At 40.2% G+C, this 15102-nt stretch overlaps 1 protein-coding gene across 1 annotated transcript in view; it reads left to right on the top strand.

Moving 5' to 3' along the window:
• The window catches only part of LOC139364734 (lysine (K)-specific demethylase 8), a 491082-nt gene that overhangs the window by 73299 nt on the left and 402681 nt on the right, over positions 1-15102 (top strand). The window lies entirely within an intron of this gene.

The following is a 15102-nucleotide window of genomic DNA, read 5'->3' as shown; positions in this document are numbered from 1 at the left end:
AAAAAAAAGAGACGTGATCGTGTCTCAATGTAATCAGGATATGAAATGATTGTATTTGAGAACAATCTTTTTTTTTGTTGGCCTTAGTTGTGGTCAATTTGCAGTGTACAAATTATTCTAATTATGTCCCTCCCCCCCCCCCCCCCCCCCCCCAACCATCCGCGGCTAAATCTAGTTGCCTACCCCTGATCTAGGTGTTACCAGTCCCAGTAGCACCTCAACCTGTGGTACCTCATGAGAGATTAACGTTTCTGCCATGTATGGAATAGCAAACAGAGGCTGCTGTATTGTACTGATAAAATCCATAACCGCTCATTTAAGTTGAACATTTGTGCTTATTTGCCTTTGTCCTGTCTTCAGATTTAAGTCAATTCAATCTAAATAATGCACACTGCACTGAACGTTTTGCTATTCTTTGCTGTTTACTTGAAGCATACCTACGTAACTGTACCCCTGTCAGGCCCTGCATGGGATGTTCTCCTTAGTTGAATGATAGTTTGATGCCACCCCCATATCTGCAAAGCTTTTCTAGCTGTAGCTTTGACCTGTTACTGAACTCTCCCTGTGTCTTGCTGTAACCCATTTGGTAATCTATCAAGCCCAAGCCTTTCGGTGCAATAGTTCTCAACTGTTCATGCAATCGCTCTCAAGACTGTTCATCAGTCTTACCTTTATGTGATAACTTTAATTATGATTCAAAATACCAGGGTAAACCTTTTTGCTGGTCTGGTTGTAACATATTGAAATCTTCAGATACCCTTCTACTGAAATGGCATATTTTGTCATATTTCATATTTCGCTTGCTGACAATGTAAGAGACCCAGTTTCTCCAGGGTCTTGAGATTTGCTATCTCTAACCTACTCCACCAAGTTTAATATTAAACCCCATTGCAGACATTTTGCTGCCTATAGCGACAGTTTGCCTCAAAGTGAAAACCCCCACTGTTACATATGAACTATTAACATTAATGATTGTGTAGGGAATCAGCAACAGTCTGACAACCTGTCACTTGTTATTGTTGCCCATGGCTACGCTGTCATTAAGTGAGCTGCTGCTACAAACACTGTTGAAATGGTGGGCTTTTGAAAGAATAGCAGCTCTAGTTCACTGAATTACTTTGCCTTGACCTGAGGGGGTATACCACAAAGCAGAATCAATGAGTTAGCCAGCTAACTTTGATAAGCAACCAGAAATAACTATTGATATTATGGTTAATGAAATCAATTAGATCATACCCATTTCAAACGTAACTTTTTATTTTGTAGTAAGATATCAGAATATTTATGCAAGTTAGCTGGCTAACTCCATGATCCTGCTTTATAGTTTACCCTTCTGAAGGCTTGTGTTGACTTCCAGATTTAATGTCTTGGCCTAAGCTCTAGTTTATCATGAGCTTGAGTCTCACTGATGACCCGGGTTCCAAACCAGTTCGGTTACCCTGTTGCCATGTTACGAATACATAGAACCACACCTCTCACATCTTTCACAAAATGTCCATTAAAAATATTCTCAATGTTTAGGTGATGAAAAGCTTTGTTATTTTATGGCCCATCTTTGAATATATATTTTCTTAGTGAAATCAGCTGCCTGCAACACTATTATTATTTTTGGCTTTTAAGTATATGGTTGTGCCACTGTGTTGTCAATCGATGGAAACAACCATTTCAACACTGTGGAAAGCAGTATTGCATGATAACTCTAACGCATGCATGTCCTTAACTATGCAATAGATTGTTGCTATGTGAACCAGAGAGTAAATGTACAATATATCCTATCTTCCAAATGCCAGCAATGGAGAGCATGGTTAGTGACTTCCATTGCTTTAATTGCACACTTATGTTTTAGGGTTTTCATTACACTTCATTTTTACATGCGAGAATGTTACCACATTGTGAAACGGATGTAACCCAAAATCTTTAAGATGCTGAACATTTTGTATTTGTCTTGTTTTCTAACTTAAGTTTACACTAAAATTGATTTAGTCTTGTGATTGTTTTAAGGGATTGTCTCTACCTTTACATTCATTTTCATTGTGTCTATGTTGTTTTCCACTATGCTGGAGTATGTGTTCAAAGGGTGCTCTCTTTTTAAAGAGCAGGTTATCAGTCTTCTCCTTGCCCTCTTGTTCACCAGCAAGGATTTCATTATTAACACTACAGACTGACTCTATCTGTAGCTCAGTCATCTCATGTGTTGCCTGTGCACTCTGCTCTCATTTCACTGTTCTATGAGCTGTTAGATTTAGGTATGAAAGGCATGCCAGTTAATGGATGAATGTCATTATTAAACAACGGGAGTGTTTAAAAAAAAAAATTAAGAATACTTTTGGTCTCGTAGTTGCCATAAAGACACCTGTTGTGGCATAGACTACTAGAGTATATATGTGTCTAGGGCAGGGCTCTCAAACCCTGTTCCTGGAGAGCTAACCTCCGTGTAGGTTTCTGCTTCAACCCCAGTTGTAACCCGATTCTGCTTATCAATCAGCTAATTATTAGAATCAGGTGTGCTAGATGAGGGTTGGAGGGAAAACCTACAGGATGGTAGCTCTTCCGGAACAGGGTTGGAGAACCCTGGTCTAGGACATCTGACATAGTATAAATACCATCTAATTAGCTACCACTATGTCATTAATCAGTCATATGGAATTTGATTCATTCTTCTCTCCTTGAATGACACACTGGACTTTAGATAGTGATTAGCGAATAGTACCAGGCAGCAGCCCACGTTTCTACAATGCTACAATAACACTATCTTAGTGGTTGTCTGTATAGTAGTCTTCTGGAAGTAGTTCAAAACGAGTCCAGGGAAATATTTGATGATGAAATCAGTTTTGGAAGTGCATGAGACTGCGTCAAACCTTTTTTATGTTAATTTATTTGTATGTTTTGTTTATGATGCATTTGTTATTTTATAAAGAACGCATTTCTTTGAAAGAGACATTATGTTGCTTTACCAATGCAAGAACAACATGTAAAATGTAATAAAAAACATATGTAAAGCAATATGTTGTATTGTACATGGTCCCTTTTGTAATACAAATCTTTGACATATCTCCAGTATTATGAAATAATGTTGTCCACTGTGACCCACTAGAGGGAGCTTGTCTCCTGTTAAGTTTTTTGCTTTGCACAGTAAAGCCAGTTGATTTGACATCAGTTGTCCAACTGAATATCCTAAAACAAGTAGAATTGATTTGGTATAATTCTTCATGCAATTAGCCTACTACTTATTGTGGGATTATTAACAAAATTGTTTTTTTTCCTCATTGTGAGGGTATAACTGGTTCATTCCTCCACCCCTGACCCCACCTTACATTGCATGAGGACGAATCAAATGCATGTACTGCAATTAATTTGAAAGTGTGATTCCATGAAGTTAGAAAACCCTGAGCCTTTAGCAGGGTGCTGACTGCTATTTACAGTACTGCCTGATGTTTGCAAGGAGTACTCCTGCAGCAATCCAGAGCCTATGCATTTTGTTACATGGAACCCAACAGTCAACAGCATTTAATTTATTTTTATTTTTTTATACATCTCTCCCATCCTCCCCCCTTCCATTAAAGATTATGTTGGTGTTGGGTGGTGTATGGATGTGGTGAGTGTGAGAGATCACAAGTCAATGCCTCATGCTCTTACAGATACAAGATGGTGCTATGTTCCAAGTCTGGAGCAGCTATTTCTGAAGCTTATTATCGCAAGCAGCGAATAGGGAAGTGTCGGGGCTTATAAATGTGTTTTTGTCAGTGTTTTGCATGTCTTCTCGATTTGCACATTGCAGAAAATGGTACCGCTTTCATCTCATCACACATTAACACGTGTTTTAACAGAACGATTACATGTTTTATTGAGTCTTGGTAGGATGTTTTCTCACAGATATTCTCTACTCATGTTTGGCATCTTAGTTAAACACTTTTTTACTGAATAGATTTCAATGTTCATCATTTGATGACCTCATCTCTTCTGTTCATTGTTACACAGTATGTGTGTGTGTGTGTGTGTGTGTGTGTGTGTGTGTGTGTGTGTTAATCTCCAGTCAGGTCCTAAAATATTGGCACCCTTGATTAAGATGCGCAAAGAATACTATAAAATAAATAATACATACTGAGCTATATTGTATGCTCAATGTTTTGAAAATTACTTTTATATTAATACAATTGCTCAGAGAAAGGGATGATTAACAAGTTATATATTTTCTTTTCTCAAAAAGGTGGTGGTCAAAATGATTAGCACCCCTGTTTTCCATACCTTCTAATGCCTCACCTTCCAAGGATAATGGCACTGAGCCTTTTTGAAAAATGTTTTGAGATTGGAAACACATTGGGAGTGATCGTAGACCGTTCCTCCATACAGAATCTTTCCATATCCTTCATCTGCGCTCTTCAATTCAAACCACAGGTTTTCAATGGGGTTCAAGTCCGGAGAGATGGCCATTGAAAAATGTTTATTTTGTGGTTAATAATTAACCATTAATTTGTGGATTTTGATATGTGCTTGGGGTTAATGTCTTGCTGGAAGATCCACTTTTGGCCAAGTTTCAGCCTCCTGGCAGAGGCAACCAGGTTTTTGGCTAACATGTCTTGGTACTGGGTGAAGTTCATGATGCGGTTGACCTTAACCAAGACCCCCAGGACCAGTGGAAGCAAAATAGCCTCATAACATCAAAGATCTACCACCATATTTTACAGTAGTTATTGGGTTCTTTTCTGCATATGCATATTTCTTTAGATGCAAAACCCATATCGTTGGCGTGGCTAAAGACCTATTTTCACGTCATCCAACAAATGTAAACGCCCTAGGGGTATACTACGAATGAAACTAGAGCTACTCAGGCTTTTATAAAGCTAGCCAGCTTCAGTTAGCTTCACATTCCAGCTCAGGCTTCATTCGTACTATGACGGTGGATATTGCTCGTCTGCCTGCCGCTAACTCTAGCGGGCTTGTAACTGCGCGACATGCACGCGCAAAGACCAAACTTGATTGAGACAATGCTGAAACCATCAAACCATTTTTGTCGAAATCATAATGAAAGATAAGTTACAGTATCTTGCAAATGCAGCAGGCTATGATGTGAAATAGGCTAGAAGTTTATTTTATTTACGTATTGTTAATGCTGTTTTTGATGTGCTTTGGCGTGCTAATCAATGCGCACGATAACCTTTTCCCCCGCTCCTATTAGGATAGTACAGTAACATTTCAACGAAGTATCTACTAACCCTAATCTTAACTATTACCCTAACCTTAACCCTTACAAAAATCCTCATAATAACCCTAACTGTGACCTTAGCAAGCAGTTGCTTATCAACAGATAGTTTGTTGATATTATGTAGAGAGCACGTATGTAGAGAGCACGTACAGATGGAAAATCTGAACTATCCCAATAAAGTGTGACCAATCATTTTTGTCATAGAACAGTTTTACTGTGCATGATCTTTAAAATGTATCCTGTCATTACTCAGTGTGTAATGTGATAGGTATTTGAATGACATTTTTTATTTTTTTTACGAAACACTTTTGATTCATATATTTAACCGTCATCTTTCTCAAATGAAGGAGATGGTGAATGAGGGAATCTGGTTTCATTGGTGCACAACATGCAGCTGAGTCATCTCATTCAGGGTGAGTTAGCCTGCCCTGGAGAAGGTTAGTTCTGAAGCATGCGTTGCCATAGAAATGGCTAGCCACTTTCGTATGACACGTTATCAGAGTTGACCAAAGTTACCTCGCTAACTCAAACTTTGGTGTTATGTAGGCTGGCCCCCTTCTTCTTTTCTCACCAGCTCTGCTCACTGAGACTTCTCTTAACAGGGCAGTCAGATGCCAGCCATCTCTGCCTTTCAGCCAGTATAAACCTGTAGGTAATGATGTCAGTCCATAGCCAGAGCTTCTGTTGAAGTAATCTGCAGACCATTAGGGCTGAGCCTAGCAGGCCAGATGATCTGTCAACCTCCTCCCACCACCCTGCTGTGTTCCTCTCCTCTGTCTGGCAGCTCTACATGCCCCTGGAACACAAAACCACATCCCTTTCATGTACTGGGAGTACCTGTAGAGATATTACACAATTTACCCCCACAACACATCCACCACCACTTCCATTGTCAGCCAGTCCAAGTTGTGAGGATGCATTTAAACTGATTTCAGTGTCTGAGATTCCAGCTGTAGGCATGAGAGAGAATCAGGATGGATGTTCTTTAACGGTGACGCCAGGGGAGAAAAATAGAAGTGTGAATGGAAATGTTGTTTGAACAATATGTGCTGTGAATGAGTCCCACTCCCACCAGTGCCAGACTCCATCGAAATAAACGCCCAGTAAATCTAATCTAATCACTGTGTTGACAAAAAATAAATCTGTCGTGCTGGTTTTTTTCTCCAAGGGCGGACGAACGTTGAAACTCCGAAAAATGAGTTGAATATTGATCAATGGAGGCCCTCCCCAGGGTGCTTGTTGCCCTCTAGCTGATATTGCTGGAAGAGAAATGGCACGCTAGTTTCATTAGCATTTTGCAATAAACAACATGTGGGTTGCCAAAACCATGCCAGAGTGAAGCCAGATGAGTATAAGAAGAACTCTTCCTGGTTGTCTTTGCACAGGCATATCTCCCTGAATTTCTGTACGCCATGTCATACCATGCCATAAAAAGGGATTTGTGGCTTGGCAGAGCTCCAGAAGGCAAGCCATTTTAAAATGTCCCCACACTTAACAGAGGATGCCATTTACTCACATTCTCCGTGCTTTGAAGCAGAGTGGAACCGACGTCCTCCTCTTCGCACTCAATAATATCAGTCTCCCACAGTAAAGGGCGAGTTACTTTAGTAATTCACATGCGGTTTTATCTCCTTTGTCCCGTATTTTGACTCTGCCCTAGAGAGTGTGGGGAACTTTGTAAGAAAATCGATGGTAATTGATTCTTGAGGGCTGGAGTAGCAGGTTGGAATTCACGGTAAGAGCTCTGGGAAGACGTAGACAGAGAGGCAGTAGTGAAGGAGTGCAGGAACCTGGGCTTAATATGCATGTGGCAGCTCAGCTAAAGGTCAGCAACATGAACCTGTCTGTAGCTACAGATTATTAAAGACGGTCACCGCACCGGGCGCACAGTTACTAAGGACCCAGAGGTAAGCCAAGTTAGAAATAAAAACACTACTGTCTCATCTTCTGTGATGTAGGGTGGTCGAGGTGGGGGGTAGCACACAACTCTGAGAAATAGTAGCAATCATGTCACAATTTTATTGGATTTCCAAGTGTCTTGCTCATAGCTGGTCTGAAGTACAGTAAAACATTGTAAAGCCGATTATCTATAGAGATGATCTACTGTAGGGAATGTAGTTTTGAATAAAAATGTATGATTTTAGGAAGCATGTGCCACCCTGGGTACAATCAATTCTTTCTTCGGTCTTGAACACGGGTCATTTCTCTCTAAGGAGTTTTTTTTGTTTCCTCCCTCATCTCCACTATCCACAACAGTGTTTGTCATTGCTAGTTAGTCCACATCAAACTGTCACATCAATGTCAGGATATTCTCTCTGTCTCTTCTCGTACTTTCTCACACTACTTGTTTGTTAGCCTCTCTTCCCCAACACTAGTCAATCAGCCCTTCACAGGCTGACTTTCAGAGCAAGATAGCTACAGACACTGGCCATTGAAAAATGTTACCATGGAGAGAGGGACTGTTTCTCTGTGACAGGTCCAGCGGGTTACAGCTGACAGCTCCCAGATTGATGGCTGACATACTCCTTGTGTGTGTGTGTGTGTGGTGAAAAACTATTCCCAGTGGTGGTGTGGAACCCCTGGCTGAAGGCCATATGATATCCCTAATCATGACCACTGAAGCATGGTGAGGCCCTCATCTAAACCTCCAACCTGGACTCAGGGGATTCTCAAATTAGGATGATATGTTATTTATGGTATGAATTCATTTGTAGATGTCCATCATCTATTTCGTATGATATGATATGTCACAAATTACAATTAATATGATATGTTGCGAATTACAATTACTATATGTTACGAAATGCAATTCTTATACGTTACGATTTCCAATTTGTTGTGGCTAACATTAGGTAGGTGGCTAATGCCAACTTTAGCTAGGTGGCTAACATTAGCTAGGCTAGAGATTACATTTAGGGTTAAGGTTAGGAGTTAGGTTAAATGGTTAAGGTTATGGTTATGGTTAGGTTAAAGTGTTGCGGTTTTGGTTAGGAGAAGGGTTAGCTAACATGCTAAGTACTTGCAAAGTATCTACAAAAGTAGTAACTAATTGCAAAGTTTCAAATTAGCTAAAGTTGTCCATGTTGCAATTTGAACATGCAACCTTTGGGTTGCTAGACCTTCGCGTTATACGCCCACCTAACCACCCTCCTTTTGTTTTTGCCATAAGTAACCTTCTGTCTCATGTAACCATAACAAACGTAACATATCATACTAATTTGAGTGTCTAGTGTGATTCTCGTTTACCATGTTACGTCTACGTCTAGTCTCAGAAGCTGTATACCACCTGAAAAAGAGCTACCACACTAGCAAAAACAACATGTAACATTATCATTTTGATAATGCCTTGGTACAATTTCCTTCACAAGTCTTTCTGGTGTTATCTGAAGAAACAAATACACAAAGATTAACCCAGCGTAGAGACATAGACAGACTGTTTGTTGCTGATTGCTATCTTTACCATCCAAACCATGGACTGATTTTAATATAGATTTGCTGGCACATGAACAGGCCAAATAGCAACGCCATGATGTTCTACTTTCAAGAGGTTTGTTTTCTTTGAGATAACACGCTCGCCAAAGAAAATAATCTGTTCACACACAATCGGTTCCCCATAATTATAGAATGATCTTTTGAGTAATTTGCAATAATCCCAAATGTCACTTCAATTGACATTTCTCAAAGAGTACGGTTACATTTCAGCCAGTACATATCTTATATATTTAAATGTAATGAACCGTGTGTATGCATTAAGTATGTGTAAAAAATCTAATCAAATGTTATTTGTCACATGCCCCTGAATAGTCTACCGGAAATGCTTACTTATGAGCCCTTTCCCAAGAATGCCAAGTTAAAAAGTATGAAAATTAACAAATAAAAAAAATAGTAACTCAATAAATAATAAGGAATACCGGTACCGAGTCAATGTGCAGGGGTACGAGATAGTTTCGGTAATATGTACATTTGGTTCGGGGACTAAGTGACTAGACAATCAGGATAGATATTCCTGTATTAAAGTTTACCCTTTAACCTAACACCTAACCTTAACTCTAACCCCTAGCCTAGCTAATGTTAACATTAGCAACCTAGCCATCTAGCTAATGTTAGCCACAACAAATTGGAATTCGTAACATATCATACGTTTTGCAAATTCATAACATATTGTACATTTAGCAAATTTGTATTATATCATACGAAATGGATGATGGACATCCACAAATGAATAGATACTACAGGAAATATAACATATCATACGAAATGGAGGGTCTTGGATTTCCGTACAGAATAACACAAAATGTTCTGAGACCAGGTTTGTATTTTGTCAGTGTATTACTAAGGCTCACCTCACCTACTCTCCTGTACACAGGTCTGCTGTATGGTGATCAATCAGGGAGATCTGTCCGGATACCTACCAGGCCTCCCCAGTCTAGTGGAGCAACCAAGTGGTGCGGTAGATAGCGCTTCAGAGGTTCTTTCTGGTGTTCATGACCACCACCAACTTAGACAGTCATACACAGTGAGTATATTGTATTGATTCTGCTGCTGGGTACACACAACGTGGGATTAATGTTCCATGTTTCTCTTCCTGCTGTGTTGGTAGTGAGCATGCTGTCTGTGCTGCTGAGCGATCAACCAGGTATGATAACCCTCAATAACACAGCTCAGCGGATGCAGATCTCCACAGATGGGATGCTCAGTAGGTTTTCAATTGCTCAAACATCAGGTTTCAACGGCTTTGACAGCCGTGTGAGATGCTCTCACTCACGGCGATAAGAATTACCTGGACCTGCCAATCAGACGAGGCGAGGTCAGCTCCTCCGTGTGAGATTTGTTTATGACAACATAGTTTATGTTCTGACAATAAAGTGACAGCACACCCAATGTGGCTGTTGGCTTGGCAACTTTCCCACTCTGTCACATCGTTTGAGCCCCCCCCCCCCCCATTATATTACCTGTATGAGGATGTTTTTTCTTTGTGAATTTGCAGACAAGTCTGTCTTTGAGATTCATAACAAATGCACTGTCTTGATGCATTAATATTGCAGTGTAAACAAATCAACATTTAGCACATACAAAAATAGTAGTGTTTCACTGAAAGGTTAGTATGCAAGACAAGGGTAGAGCAAGCGAACAATCCTTATCTACAGTATGAAAGGATAGCACTGTACAGTATGTAATCTGACAACCACTGTCACTGCACTGCAAATATAGATTGAGGCTAATGAAAAATTAATAGAACAAAGCAGCCATTGATTTGATCAACCATTGCCTAATGAATGATGTCGTTTTTAAGTTCTCTGGTCGTGGTCTCAAGGCTCATACCTCTACCCTCCTTCTCCAGTGTTGTTCCAGAGGAATGGGAAACCATATTTTAGAATAACTGCTGTGCCGTATTGCATCCATGAATCCTTTTTATCATGATACATTGCTGTAGGAGTGCAGCAGCTAATACAAATATGAAGCCAGATGCCCTCCTCATAAACTGTTCCACCATTATTTATTTAGAAATTAATATTCTCCGACTGTGCTAATATTTCTCAGGGCTTTACGTGTCAAACGAATAAAGGTGTTACTAAATCATATTTTTATTTCTGTCTTTCCCATTCCCCCATGACTACTGTAATTGGAGAATTCCCCCTAAATATGATCAGCAGAATTCCACACTGGTTAGAGTACAGGTGTCAAACTCATGCCCCAGGGGCCTTATTCAGTCTTCAACGAGGTTTGAATGTCTGCACTGAAAAATTGTTATATTTCCTCGCCGTCAAAATCTGCCCAAAAATTCCTCTATCCATTGTTTGGGAATTGTTGATGCTCCCTGACTGTCTAGCTTTCATTTTGGTTATTATTAGCGAGCTGGAAACAGTCAAGAAACTGTATGAATGTAGGTCCATTATCATTACTACACTGTTTCCATTTGGTATATTAGTGGTTTGTCTCACCACTCAACAACAACAAAAAATCCCAAAATATTTATATTTTTACTCAAACCACCCACGGGCCGGATTGGACCCCGGATGTTTGAAACCCCTGGGCTAGATTGTTAAATCTTTAGAGGCACAGGAACCCCAAATAAAGTGATTCCATTTCCCAGTACCTGGAGCTGTTCAGTCATTGAATTCTGCACACCTTGTGCGTTTCTAAATGTGGTTCAAAGTTGGATTCTCAAAGTGTCCTTGTTAAGATTCAGTACTATGAATACACCAAAGGAGATAGAGAACACACCATCATAAGATCACCGTTTGCTAAAATCGTGACAACGAGAATAGGAACTGGTAAGGCAGCAGAAACAGATCTGGGACTCAATGTTGTTAATTATCCAATATAAAATCAATTCAACTATCCAAGTGGCCAGGGGCCTATGCAAGATGGCCGCCAAATCAGCTGGCAGGTCAGGCGGCGGGCATAAGGTAACCGAGATGGACAACACACACCATGCGCACACCAAACAATTTGCCTGAAGACATTTCTTGGTCTTTTATTTGCTTATTTTATACACACACACACACACACACACACACACATATATATATATATATACACATTTTGTTCACTGTATATTTTATTTATTTCATAGTCAACACATTTATCAGATGATCTGTTAGAACCTTACTTTTGATGTTTTACTGCTCTATTGTTAGTCTATGCTGTTAGCATTTAGTATATTCTATCTGCTACCAAACTGTTTTGTTGTTAACCTATGTTAGGTCACAGGGCAACTGAAACCAACTGCTTTTATGTTTTTTGATTATGTGGATTATATACACTTCATGATCAAAATTATGTGGATTCCCCTTCACTGGAACTAAGGGGCCTAGGCCGAACCATGAAAACAGCCCCAGACCATATTTCCTCCTCCACCAAACTTGACAGTTGGTACTATGCATTTGGGCAGGTAGCGTTCTTTTGGCATCCGCCAAACCCAGATGGTGAAGTGTGATTCATCACTCCAGAGAACGAGTTTCCACTGCTCCAGGTTTCAATGGCGGCAATCTTAACACCACTCCAGCTGACGCTTGGCATTGATTTTAGGCTTGTGTATATATAGTGTAACTGCCACCTGTTTCTATCTGCCCACAGGACTATACTAGGTCACTAAATGCTTTCACCTGAAACCAGTCTGAGCCAGATTATGTTGATGTTGTCATGGGAAGATCGAGGACGTTGACTGTAAGAAGATGTTCAGTTTGTCATCCAGCCTCCATAAACAGAGACACTCAAAATTCAAATGCTCAATGTGCTCCTTGTTAATGACCTAGTCGTAAACACTAACTCCCCCTCGCACATTTGCATCTTAAACATAACCTACAGCAGGCTTGGCCAGTAAATTGGTACTTCAATACATTTGTCAGTAAGAGACATTTTCTCATTACTTTTATGAAGATGCAGCTGCTGGCTCGCTGCAGCACAACAAGGAGGAACAATAGGAAGTGACCCGCAGGAAGTTGGGATAAATCAGAACATATTAATACTGTCAAAGTAACCTCTCACTGAAAACAAATCAACGTTTATTGGTTGCATACATAGATTTGCAGATGTTTTCATAGATGCAGTGAAATGCTTATGTTTCTAGCTCCAACAGTGCAGTGATACCTAACAATACAATAACAATACATGCATGATCCAAAAGGTTTAAACATATCAGAAATATCAGAACGAGCAATATCAGAAAAAGCAACGTCGGCATCCAGATTATAAATACAATTGTTGTTGAAAGTTTACATACACTTAGATTGGAGTCATTATAACTCGTTTTTCAACCACTCCACAAATTTCAGATTATTTCACTTATATTTCACTGTATCACAATTCCAGTGGGTCAGATGTTTACATACACTAAGTTGACTGTGCCTCTAAACAGCTTGGAAAATTCCCCAAAATGATGTCATGTCTTTAGAAACTTCTGATAGGCTAATGGACATAATTTGAGTCAATTGGAGGTGTACCTGTGGATGTATTTCAAGGCCTACCTTTAAAATCTAAAGAAATCAGCCAAGACCCCAGAAAAAAATGTGTGGACCTCCACCATTCTGGTTCATCCTTGGGAGCAATTTACAAACGCCTGAAGGTACCACGTTCATCTGTACAAACAATAGTACGCAAGTAGAAACACCATGGGACCACACAGCCATCATACCGTTCAGGAAGGAAACGCGTTCTCTCTCCTAGAGATAAACGTACTTTGGTGAAAAGTGCAAATCAACCTCAGAACAACAGCAAAGGACATTGTGAAGATACTGGAGGAAACAGGTACAAATGTATCTATATGCACAGTAAAATGAGTCCTATATCGACATAATCTGAAAGGCTGCTCAGCAAGGAAGAAGCCACTGCTCCAAAACTGCCATAAAAAAAGCCAGACCGGTTTGCAACTGCACATGGGGACAAAGATTGTACTTTTTGGAGAAATGTCCTCTGGTCTGATGAAACAAAAATAGAACTGTTTGGCCATAATGACCATCGTTATGTTTGGAGGAAAAAGGAGGGGGCTTGCAAGCCAAAGAACACCATCCCAACTGTTAAGCACAGGGGTGGCAGCATCATGTTGTGGGGGTGCTTTGCTGTAGGAGGGACTGGTGCACTTCACAAAATAGACGGCATCATGAGGTAGGCAATTTATGTGGATACAGTGCCTTGCGAAAGTATTCGGCCCCCTTGCTTCAAACATAAAGATATAAAACTGTATTTTTTTGTGAAGAATCAAGAACAAGTGGGACACAATCATGAAGTGGAACGACATTTATTGGATATTTCAAACTTTTTTAACAAATCAAAAACTGAAAAATTGGGCGTGCAAAATTATTCAGCCCCCTTAAGTTAATACTTTGTAGCGCCACCTTTTGCTGTGATTACAGCTGTAAGTCGCTTGGGGTATGTCTCTATCAGTTTTGCACATCGAGAGACTGACATTTTTTCCCATTCCTCCTTGCAAAACAGCTCGAGCTCAGTGAGGTTGGATGGAGAGCATCTGTGAACAGCAGTTTTCAGTTCTTTCCACAGATTCTCGATTGGATTCAGGTCTGGACTTTGACTTGGCCATTCTAACACCTGGATATGTTTATTTTTGAACCATTCCATTGTAGATTTTGCTTTATGTTTTGGATCATTGTCTTGTTGGAAGACAAATCTCCGTCCCAGTCTCAGGTCTTTTGCAGACTCCATCAGGTTTTCTTCCAGAATGGTCCTGTATTTGGCTCCATCCATCTTCCCATCAATTTTAACCATCTTCCCTGTCCCTGCTGAAGAAAAGCAGGCCCAAACCATGATGCTGCCACCACCATGTTTGACAGTGGGGATGGTGTGTTCAGCTGTGTTGCTTTTACGCCAAACATAACGTTTTGCATTGTTGCCAAAAAGTTCAATTTTGGTTTCATCTGACCAGAGCACCTTCTTCCACATGTTTGGTGTGTCTCCCAGGTGGCTTGTGGCAAACTTTAAACGACACTTTTTATGGATATCTTTAAGAAATGGCTTTCTTCTTGCCACTCTTCCATAAAGGCCAGATTTGTGCAATATACGACTGATTGTTGTCCTATGGACAGAGTCTCCCACCTCAGCTGTAGATCTCTGCAGTTCATCCAGAGTGATCATGGGCCTCTTGGCTGCATCTCTGATCAGTCTTCTCCTTGTATGAGCTGAAAGTTTAGAGGGACGGCCAGGTCTTGGTAGATTTGCAGTGGTCTGATACTCCTTCCATTTCAATATTATCGCTTGCACAGTGCTCCTTGGGATGTTTAAAGCTTGGGAAATCTTTTTGTATCCAAATCCGGCTTTAAACTTCTTCACAACAGTATCTCGGACATGCCTGGTGTGTTCCTTGTTCTTCATGATGCTCTCTGTGCTTTTAACGGACCTCTGAGACTATCACAGTGCAAGTGCATTTATACGGAGACTTGATT

This window comes from Oncorhynchus clarkii, chromosome 13, assembly GCF_045791955.1.
Source record: "Oncorhynchus clarkii lewisi isolate Uvic-CL-2024 chromosome 13, UVic_Ocla_1.0, whole genome shotgun sequence".
Lineage (NCBI taxonomy): Eukaryota > Metazoa > Chordata > Actinopteri > Salmoniformes > Salmonidae > Oncorhynchus > Oncorhynchus clarkii.
Note: the sequence above shows the minus strand (reverse complement) of the source record. Positions and strands in the feature narration are given on the sequence as shown.